This window comes from Rhinopithecus bieti, unplaced genomic scaffold (genome assembly GCF_001698545.2).
Source record: "Rhinopithecus bieti isolate Rb0 unplaced genomic scaffold, ASM169854v2 scaffold_9919, whole genome shotgun sequence".
In the NCBI taxonomy this organism is placed as follows: Eukaryota; Metazoa; Chordata; class Mammalia; order Primates; family Cercopithecidae; genus Rhinopithecus; species Rhinopithecus bieti.
In genome coordinates this window covers 1,258,082-1,268,180 of record NW_016806411.1, presented here as the reverse complement: position 1 = coordinate 1,268,180, position 10,099 = coordinate 1,258,082, and positions in this window count along the sequence as shown.

Genomic DNA, 10,099 nt, shown 5'->3' with positions numbered 1-10,099 from the left:
AAAAAAAAGAAAGAAAAAGAAAAGAAAAAAGAAAATGAAAGAAAGAAAATCTGCCAGGAAAATGTTGAAGGAGAGGAAGAATGAGAGCACACGATCCTATCACAAGTCCAAGTAGCCCATGGCATTGAAATAAAAATTGTGTGGCTTTGGCACTGATGGAGGCAACTCAACAAATGGGAGTTTAGTACATGACAAAAGTCACAGTTATTTTTTTATTAACGGTTGGTTTAAAGCCAGGCTCTTGCTCTGCTGCCCAGGCCTTGACCTCCTGTGCTCAAGCAAATCTCCCACCTCAGCCACTGAGTAGATTACAGGTGCACACCACTATGCCCAACTAATTTTATTTCTTATAGAGACAGGGTCTCACTATGTTGCCCAAGCTGGTCTCGAACGCCTGAGCTCAAGGGATCCTCCCACCTCACTCTCCCAAAGCACTGGGATCATAGGCATAAGCCAGCACAGAATGGATTATTTTTAAAATAGTAATGTTGAGACAACGATCTCTGTGGAAAAACTGCAATATTTTCCTCAGATCACACATCCTTAAAATTTCTTTTATTGACTAAGGTCCTAGATGTAAGCATATTATAAAAGAATCATATGCTGAAAGAAATCAAGAGAGTATATTTTTCTTTTTTTTTCTTTTTTTGAAATGGAGTCTTGCTCTGTCACCCAGGCTGGAGTGCAGTGGTGCAATCTCAGCTCACTGCAACCTCCGCCTCCCAAGTTCAAGTGATTCTCCTGCCTCAGCCTCCTGAATAGCTGGGACTACAGACACATGCCACCATGCCCAGCTAATTTTTGTATTTTTAGTAAAGACGGGGTTTCACCATGTTGGCCAGGATGGTCTCGATTTCTTGACCTCATGATCCACCTGCCTAAGCCTCCCAAAGTGCTGGGATTACAGGCGTGAGCCACAGTTCCTGGCCCCAAGGGAATATACTTCTGTAAGTCTTGGGTGGTAAAGTATTTACTAATTAGGACATGAAATACACATGTTATAAAGAAAATATACTGGCTGGGTGCTGTGGCTCACACCTGTAATCGCAGCACTTTTGAGAGGCCAAGGTGGGCAGATCACCTGAGGTCAGGAGTTCGAGACCAGCCTGGCCAACATGTTGGTGAAACCTTGTCTCTACTAAAAATGCAAAAAATAGCCAGGTGTGGTGGCAGGCACCTATAATCCCCGCTACTCGGGAGTCTGAGGCAGGAGAATTGCTTGAACCTGGGAGGCAGAGGTTGCAGTGAGCCAAGATTGCACCATTATACTCCAGCCTGGGCAACAGAGCAAGATACCATCTCAAACAAACAAACAAACAAACAAAATATATATATAAATGGTTGGTCAATAAAAGATGCTTTCTGTTAATAGTTATCAGAAAATGTGAAGTAAAACAGTGAGATATCATTTAAACTATTTAGATGGGCATAAATATTAAAGATTAATAACATACAGACCAATGCATATGTACATATATGGAAAGGGGAGGAAGACCATATGATATCCCCATACAATTTTGGTAGAAAATCTGTATAGAGTTTTTAGATGAACTCTTTCAAGCATCAACATTTACAGTATGCATACACTTTATGACAACAATTACTTTCCAAAAAGCTGTCCCATAGAAACGTTCATGCATGTATACATGTGTTTATAGAAGCATTGTTTACCACAATGGAAAAATGAAAACAACCTAAATGTCCATCAAAAGGGAAACTTACATAAACCATGGCACCTTTTTAATACAGAAAACTAAGTAGTGGTTTTTTTTTTTTTTTTTTTGAGACGGAGTCTCGCTCTGTCGCCCGAGCTGGAGTGCAGTGGCCAGATCTCAGCTCACTGCAAGCTCCGCCTCCCGGGTTTACGCCATTCTCCTGCCTCAGCCTCCCGAGTAGCTGGAACTACAGGCGCCTGCCTCGTCGCCCGGCTAGTTTTTTGTATTTTAAGTAGAGACGGGGTTTCACCGTGTTAGCCAGGATGGTCTCGATCTCCTGACCTCGTGATCCGCCCGTCTCGGCCTCCCAAAGTGCTGGGATTACAGGCTTCAGCCACCGCGCCTGGCCCCAGCAGTGGTTTTAAAAAAATAAGGAACTTCAATTCAGGATGGCAGACCAATCATACATACCTACCTCTCACCTGATGAGGCCTCACGATACAGAATTCAGAGGCACAGGAGTGAATAAATCCAAATAAAGCAAGAGTGAAGTGGTGGTGCAGGAGAAAGTGGTGGCCAACACGAGAAATTTCAGTACACTTGCGGGAAGCACACGCCGGTGGAGGGCATGTTCACCTAATTATGAACATTGCGGAAGCGTGGTGAACTCTAGCAAGTAGGTAGGATGGAGGACAGAAGCCAGGATTGGGGTAAATGGGGAGAATTCACTGCTTGGGTTGGGTCCCTCGCTTACTCCTCACCCCCACAATGGGTAATTCAAGAGAACAAGAGACACATTTAAAAGTCTCTAACATAGAATATATACATATATATATATATATATTTGGTTTGTGTTTGCAGTGGCACGATCTCGGCTCACTGCAATCTTCGCCTCCCAGGTTCAAGCAATTCTCCTGCCTCAGCCTCCTGAGCAGCTGGGATTACAGGTGCGCACCACCATACCCAGCTAAGTTTTGCAGTTTTAGTAGAGACGGGGTTTCATATGTTGGCCAGGATGGTCTCGATCTCCTGACCCTGTGATCCGCCTGCCTTGGCCTCCCAAAGTGCTAGGATTACAGGTGTAAGCTACTGCGCCTGGCCGAATATATATATATTTTTAACCACAAAATAAAGCCAGGAAAAAGGGGGGTTATTGTTTGATGGGTACAGGGTTTCACTTGTAGGGCATCAGAATGTGCTATCCCGGACAGGTGCAGTGGCTCATGCCTGTAATCGCATCACTTTGGGAGGTGGAGGCGGGCAGATTACACGCCTGTAGTACCAGCTAATATGGAGGCTGAAGTGGAAGGATCACCTAAGCCCAGGAGGTTGAAGCTGCAGTGAGGCATGATCAAGCCACTGCACTCCAGCCTGGGCAACAGAGCAAGACTCCATTTCAAAAAAAAAAAAAGTGTTGGCCAGGCGCGGTGGCTCACACCTGCAATCCCAGCACTTTGGGAGGCTGAAGTGGGCGGATCATGAGGTCAGGAGATCGAGACCATCCTGGCCAACATGGTGAAACCTAGTCTCGACTAAAAAAAACACAAAAAGTTAGCTGGGCATGGCAGCGGGCGCCCGTAGTCCCAGCTACTCGGGAGGCTGAGGCAGGAGAATGGCGTGAACCTGGGAGGGGGAGCTTGCAGTGAGCCGAGACTGCGCCACTGCACTCCAGCCTGGGTGACAAAGTGAGACGCTGTCTAAAATAAATAAATAAATAAATAGTTATCCCAAAACATGTCTCTTTGACATTATTATTTTGAGCCAAATATTATATAATAATTGAGAAGCAGCAGATGCCAAAAAAGCTCTCTGTCCTCCCCCATCATTTGCCTAAAAGCAGGCTTAGACACTTAATCACTGAGACTCTTTTTGGCCCAGAGACAGCACCCAAGGGGAATCTAGGTAACCAACCTTGCCAAAACAACAATCTTCCTTCCCAAGTTTCCCTGCACATCTTCACCTTCCCACGGATTGCTGTTTAGAAAAGCCTAGACATCGTTTCCTCTGTCTCATCACTTCTCTACAAATATATTGTCCTTTGTCAAGATGCAATACAAGCTCCTGTCTAACCACCCCTTTGAGTTACTCATTCCTGAGTGCTACTTGTGTATGCACAGTGCACATGGTAACAAATTTACGTTTGTTTTTCTCTTGTTAATCTGTCTTTTGTCAGTTTAATTTCCAGGGCCCCAGCTGGTAAACCTGAAAGGGTAGGGGGGAAGATTTTTTCCCTCCCCTACACAGGTCTGCAAGATGATAAAAGTTCTGTGGGCTGGGCGTGGTGGCTCATGTCTGTAATCTCAGCACTTTCGGAGGCTGAGCTGGTAGGATTGCTTGAGCTCAGGAGTTCCAGACCATCCTGGGCAACATAGCAAAACTCCGTCTCTACAAAAAATACAAAAATTAGCTGTGTGTGGTGGTGTACGCCTGTAGTTCCAGCTACTTGGGGGACCAAAACAGGAAAATCACTTGAGCCCTGGAGGTAGAGGTTGCAGTGAGCCGAGATTTCACCACTGCACTCCAGCCTGCGGAACAGAAGACAACTCTGTCTCAAAAGAAAAAAAAAAACAGTGGGGGATGTGGGTAGTACACACTTGGCTGTGTCCTCCGTGCTTCCCTTCCCCTCCTGTCTGTAGTGGCATGACTGCGGCTCCGGCAGCTATCTTGGGACCAGAGGGAAGGCAGGCAGGAGTCACTGAGACCTCAACAACGGCATCCAGCTGGGAAACTCCAAAAACCACCAGTCCCGTGTTACTTTTTCATAAACCCTTTGAGTTTGAGTCACTATTATTATTTACTACTATTATTATTATTTTGAGACAGAGTCTTGCTCTGTTGCCCAGGCTGGAGTGCAGTGGCATGATCGCCACTCACTGCAACCTGCACCTTCCAGGTTCAAGCGACTCTCCTGCCTGACCCTCCCGAGTAGCTGGGACTACAGGTGTGTGCCACCACGCCTGGCTAATTTTTTGTATTTTTAGTAGAAACGGGATTTCACCGTGTTAGCCAGGATGGTCTCGATCTCCTGACCTCGTGATCCGCCCACCTCGGCCTCCCAAAGTGCTGGGATTACAGGCTTGAGCCACCGCGCCCGGCCAAGTCACCATATATTTTGTGCTTGCTGTTATATGCAGCCAAAGGCAATCCCTAACTGATGCATTCTTGTTATATCCTACTCCTATTTCGTGTTCCTGGCAGCACCTAGCAGAAACCTTTGCAGAGCTGCCTTTTTACAAAGACTTGTTGGGCAAAAGAAACTAACTCAGGATTGTTATAACTTATGTCAAACAGAGAACAGCACCACCAAATGCACTGGTGCCCTGAAGACCTCATAAAGGAAAACAGAAGCCTTCCCCAGGGAGGAACACGAAGAACTAACAACTCCAAATGCTAAGGAAACTTCCATCAGCCTTGTCTAAGGAAGAAGGTGGATAGATGACGTCCCGGCAGATGAGGTAATAAGACAGAGTCTCCATTCTGAATTTATGTGCTTCAGCCCCTTGGGAGGTAAACTGCCTGAAGCCAATCAACTTGTGGGCATTAGTGGCAAGGAGCAGGTGACAAATCGTCGCCTGCTCATTATAACGGAAGCCAGAATGCCTCAGCTCTCAGGGAGAGAGAGGTGTTAATCCCTCACATCCTCTCCTGCAACGGGGGCACTTAACGAAGACTAGATAATTATTTCTCTTTATTCTTGGTAGTCAATAACAATCACTTATACTACAGGAAACAAGATAATTCTTAGCCCTCCTCATTAAAAAGACTATTAAACCAGGCAGGCACGGTGGCTCATGCCTGTAATCCCAGGACTTTGGGAGGCCAAGGTGGGTGGATCGTGAGGTCAGGAGTTCGAGACCAGGCTGACCAACATGGTAAAACCCCTGCTCTCCTAAAAATACAAAAAGTAGCCAGGCATGGTGGCACGCACCTGTAATCCTAGCAACTCAGGAGGCTGAGGCAGGAGAATTGCTGGAACCCGGGAGGCAGAAGTTGCAGTGGGCCAAGATCGGGCCATTGTACTCCAGCCTGAGTGACAGAGCAAGACTCCATCTCAAAAAAAAAAAAAAAAAAAAAAAAAACAGCCAGGTGCGGAGGCTCATGCTTGTAATCCCAGCACTTTGAGAGGCCACGGCAGGTGGATCACGAGGTCACGAGTTTGAGACCAGCCTGGCCAGTATGGTGAAAACCCGTCTTTACCAAAAATACAAATATTAGCCAGGCATAGTGGTGCTTGCCTGTAATCCCAGCTACTTGGGAGGCTGAGGCAGGAGAATTCTTGAACCCAGAAGGCGGAGGTTGCAGTGAGTCAAGATAACACCACTGCGCTCCAGCCTGGGACAGAGCGAGGCTCCGTCTCAAAAAACGAACAAACAAACAAAAAACTATTAAGGTCATAGAAGTACACAGGTCATAGGAGCACAGAACGAATACTCAAGTTGCCTGTCCACTTTCATTTTCGAGATCAGAAGCTTGGGGCTGGAAAAGCTAAATGTTTGGCAACTAATTTGGGAACTCAAATTCATGCTTGAGCCGGGCGCGGTGGCTCATGCCTGTAATCCCAGCACTTTGGGAGGCCGAGGCAGGTGGATCACGAGGTCAGGAGTTTGAGACCAGCCTGGCCAACGTGGTGAAATCCTGTCTCTACTAAAAATACAAAAATTAGCTGGGTGTGGTGGCGTGTGCCTGTAATCCCAGCTACCCAGGAGGCTAAGGCAGGAGAACTGCTTGAACCGGGACCCAGGAGGCGGAGGTTGCAGTGAGCCAAGATCACGCCATTGCACTCCAGCCTGGGCAACAAGAGTGAAACTGTCTTGAAAAAAAAAAAAAAAATTCATGCTTGGAATGCTCTTAATGTCTAAAAGGAAAATGGATAATTTGATATTCTTCCCAGATAACTACACATTCACTATCATTGCACTCCCCATCCCCAAATGTGGATGCTTAACTGTGCTTTGTTTTCTTTGTTGTGAACTGATCTGGTATTTATAGTTCTAACGGTCTCTCCCTAATGAGGGCTGTGGTTTTAAGGGCCACTCCCCTTCCCACATCTACTATTACTTCCCTTCTCTTTCTCTTTTTCCTTGACAATTGCCCCTTTTCTCCAGTCTATAGGTGGAAAAGAAATCACATTCTACTAAGCGGATCCAGTAAGCGGATCTACTTAATGTAAAATTTTATACATTTTCTATTCTGGGTTTCATATAGAACTTTTAAAAACAATAATGAAAATTGTGTTGACTTGGATGGACACTTTGATTAATCTTTTTCCTATAAATTGTATTTGATGGCTGGACATGGTGCCTCATACCTGTAATCCCAGCGGTTTGAGAGGCTGAGGCAGGTGGAGCACCTGAAGTCAGGAGTTCGTGACCAGCCTGGCTAACATGGTGAAACCTCGTCTCTACTAAAAATACAAAAATTAGCCAGCATGGTGGCAGGTGCCTATAATCCCAGCCACTTGGGAGGCTGAGGCAGGAGAATCACTTGAACCCGAGGCAGGTGAATCACGAGGTCACGAGTTTGAGACCAGCCTGGCCAGTATGGTGAAAGCCTGTCTCTTTAGACTCTGTCTAAAAAAAAAAAAAAAAAGTCAGCAGTATATATCAAAAGCACTTTCATTTACTATTTTATTATGTATTTTTACTTTTTCCAGACAGGATCTTACTCTGTTGCCCAGGCTGGAGCACAGTGGCGAGATCATGGCTCACTGCAGCCTCAACCTCCAGGGCTCAATCAATCCTCACACCTCACACCTCAGCCTCCTGAGTGGCTGGGACTACAGGCCAGACTGGTCTCAAACTCCTGGACTCAAGCAATCCTCCCACCTCGGCCTCCGAAGACATTGGGATTATAGGCGTGAGACACTGCATCCAGCCCTCTTTCATTTTTGAGAAGTGACTAACAAAAAACACAGAAAGTAGCTGGCTGTGGTAGCGTGCACCTGTAGTCCTAGCTACTGGGAGGCTGAAGTGGGAGAATCACTTGAGCGAGGGAGAATTGCTTGAACCCAGAAGGCGGAGGTTGCAGTAAGCTGAGATCAAGCTATCACACTCCAGTCCGGGTGACAGAGTGAGACTCTGTCTCAAGAAAAAAAAAAATAAAAAAAAAATAAGTCAAGTGCGGTGGCTCATGTCTATAATCCCAGCAATCTGGGAGGCCAAGCCAGGTGGATCACGAGGTCAAGAGAGCGAGACCATCCTGGCCAACATGATGAAACCCCATCTCTACTAAAAATACAAAAATTAGCTGGGTAGGGTGGTACGCACCTGTAGACCCAGCTACTTGGGAGGCTGAGGCAGGAGAATCACTTGAACCCAGGAGGCAGAGATCGTAGTGAGCTGAGATCATGCCACTGCACTCCAGCCTGGCAGGAAAGTGACCCTCACCCTCCCTTCACCCTTTTCCCCTGAAGCAGGTCATTAAATCCTCATTTTTTAGGTGTCCTCTCTACACTCGGAGGAAAGGAATGTCCTTATCTCTGAAGACACAAGCACACTGAGAAGAATCTGAACAAACATGTCTTGCAAATCCCCTGTCTCTTACAATTAGGTCATGTCCCTCTGTTCAATCACACTTCTGCACGCCTGTCCAGTCTTCATCAAACTTAGCATTAAAATACATAGGTTTCACAAGGCACGGTGGCGGACACCTGTAATCTCAGCTACTTGGGAGGCCGAGGCAGGAGAATCACTTGAACGTGAGAGGTGGAGGTTGCATTGAGCCGAGATTGTGCTACTGCACTCCAGCCTGGGTGACACAATGAGACTCCCTCTCAAAAAAGAACACATAGGTTTCCCTGTTTCATTGGGTCTTCATTTCTGAAGCCTCCAGTGTTTCATAAAACTTATGTAAAATAAATGTGTATGCTTTTCTCTTCTTAATCTGTCTTTTGTTATAGGGGCTTCAGATATGAACTGACTGATGGGGAAGAAAAGGTGGTTGGGTTTCCTTTTTTTTGAGGTAGGGTCTTGCTCTGTCCCGCAGGCTTGAGTGCAATGGTGTAATCTCGGTGTGCTGCAACCTCCACCTTCTGGACTCAAGCAATCCTCTCATCTTAGCCTCCTGAGTAGCTGGGACCATAGGTGCATACTACCACGACTGGTGAATTTTAAAATTCTCGAAGAGACTGGCCCCATTATGCTCCCCAGGCTGATCTTGAACTTGTGGGCTCAAATGATCTTCCCCCCTTGGCCTCCAAAGTGCTTGGATTGTGAGCATGAGCCATTGAGCCAAGTCAAAAAAGGCTCTTTCTTTCCCCATACATCTCCTACCATTGGTATGTTGTTCTAAATTTCTCTGAGTCTCTGAAAACCAGGTCTGGTGCTTATTGAATGGGTACATTGAAAGGAAAAGGGTTTATAAGGTGAAAGAAGTTGGTGCCACTTTACTTGTGTGAAGATAGTTTTCTTTTTTTTTTTTTTCTTGAGACGGAGTCTGGCTCTGTCGCCCAGGCTAGAGTGCAGTGGCGCGATCTCGGCTCACTGCAAGCTCTGCCTCCCGGGTTCAAGAGATTCTCCTGCGTCAGCCTCCCGAGTAGCTGGGACTACAGGCGCCCGCCACCATGCCCAGCTAATTTTTTGTATTTTTAGTAGAGACGGGGTTTCACCATCTTAGCCAGGATGGTCTCAGTCTTCTGACCTCGTGATCCACTCGCCTCGGCCTCCCAAAGTGCTGGGATTACAGGTGTGAGCCAGTGCGCCCGGCCAAGATATTTTCCTTAAGGATAGGATGTTTCTCAGGAGCACTTGGGGGTTTTCTTCCTTGTCAAGTTCTTCCATTACAGGAGACAAAATGTCTGCCCTTATCAAAGGCCAAATGTGGAAACCTTAGATAGTGCCTGTCCATTGCCACTCACGACTTTCCCTGCCAGGGCAGGGGAGCTCACAAGCAGTCGGTGGATAAGAACACCTGAATCCTGAAGTACAGCCGTAAACCACTGAAAACAGCCTTCGTTCACAAAGCACACTGCTGGCTTCCAAAGTTCTCAGCTGGCCAAGGGCAGTGGCTCATGCCTAGAATCCCAACACTTGGGGAGTCCAAGGCAGGAGGATTGCTTGAGCCCAGGAGTTCAAGATGAGCCTGGGGCTCGAACCCATAGGGAGATGCCATCTCTACAAAAAAATAAAAAATTAGACTAGGTGTGGTGGTTAACACCTGTAATCTTGGCACTTTGGGAGGCCAAGGCAGGCAGATGACCTGAGGTCAGGTGTTCCAGACTAGCCTGGCCAGCATGGTGAAACCCCGTATCTACTAAAAATACAGAAATCAACCTGGCATGGTGGCCCATGCCAGTAATCCCAGCTACTGGGGTGGCTGAGGCAGGAGAATTGCTTCAACCCAGGAGGCAAAGGTTGCAGTGAGTCAAGATTGTAGCACTGCACTCCAGGCTCTTTGACAGAGCAAGATTCCATCTCAAAAAAAAAAAAAAAAAAAAAAAAAAAAAA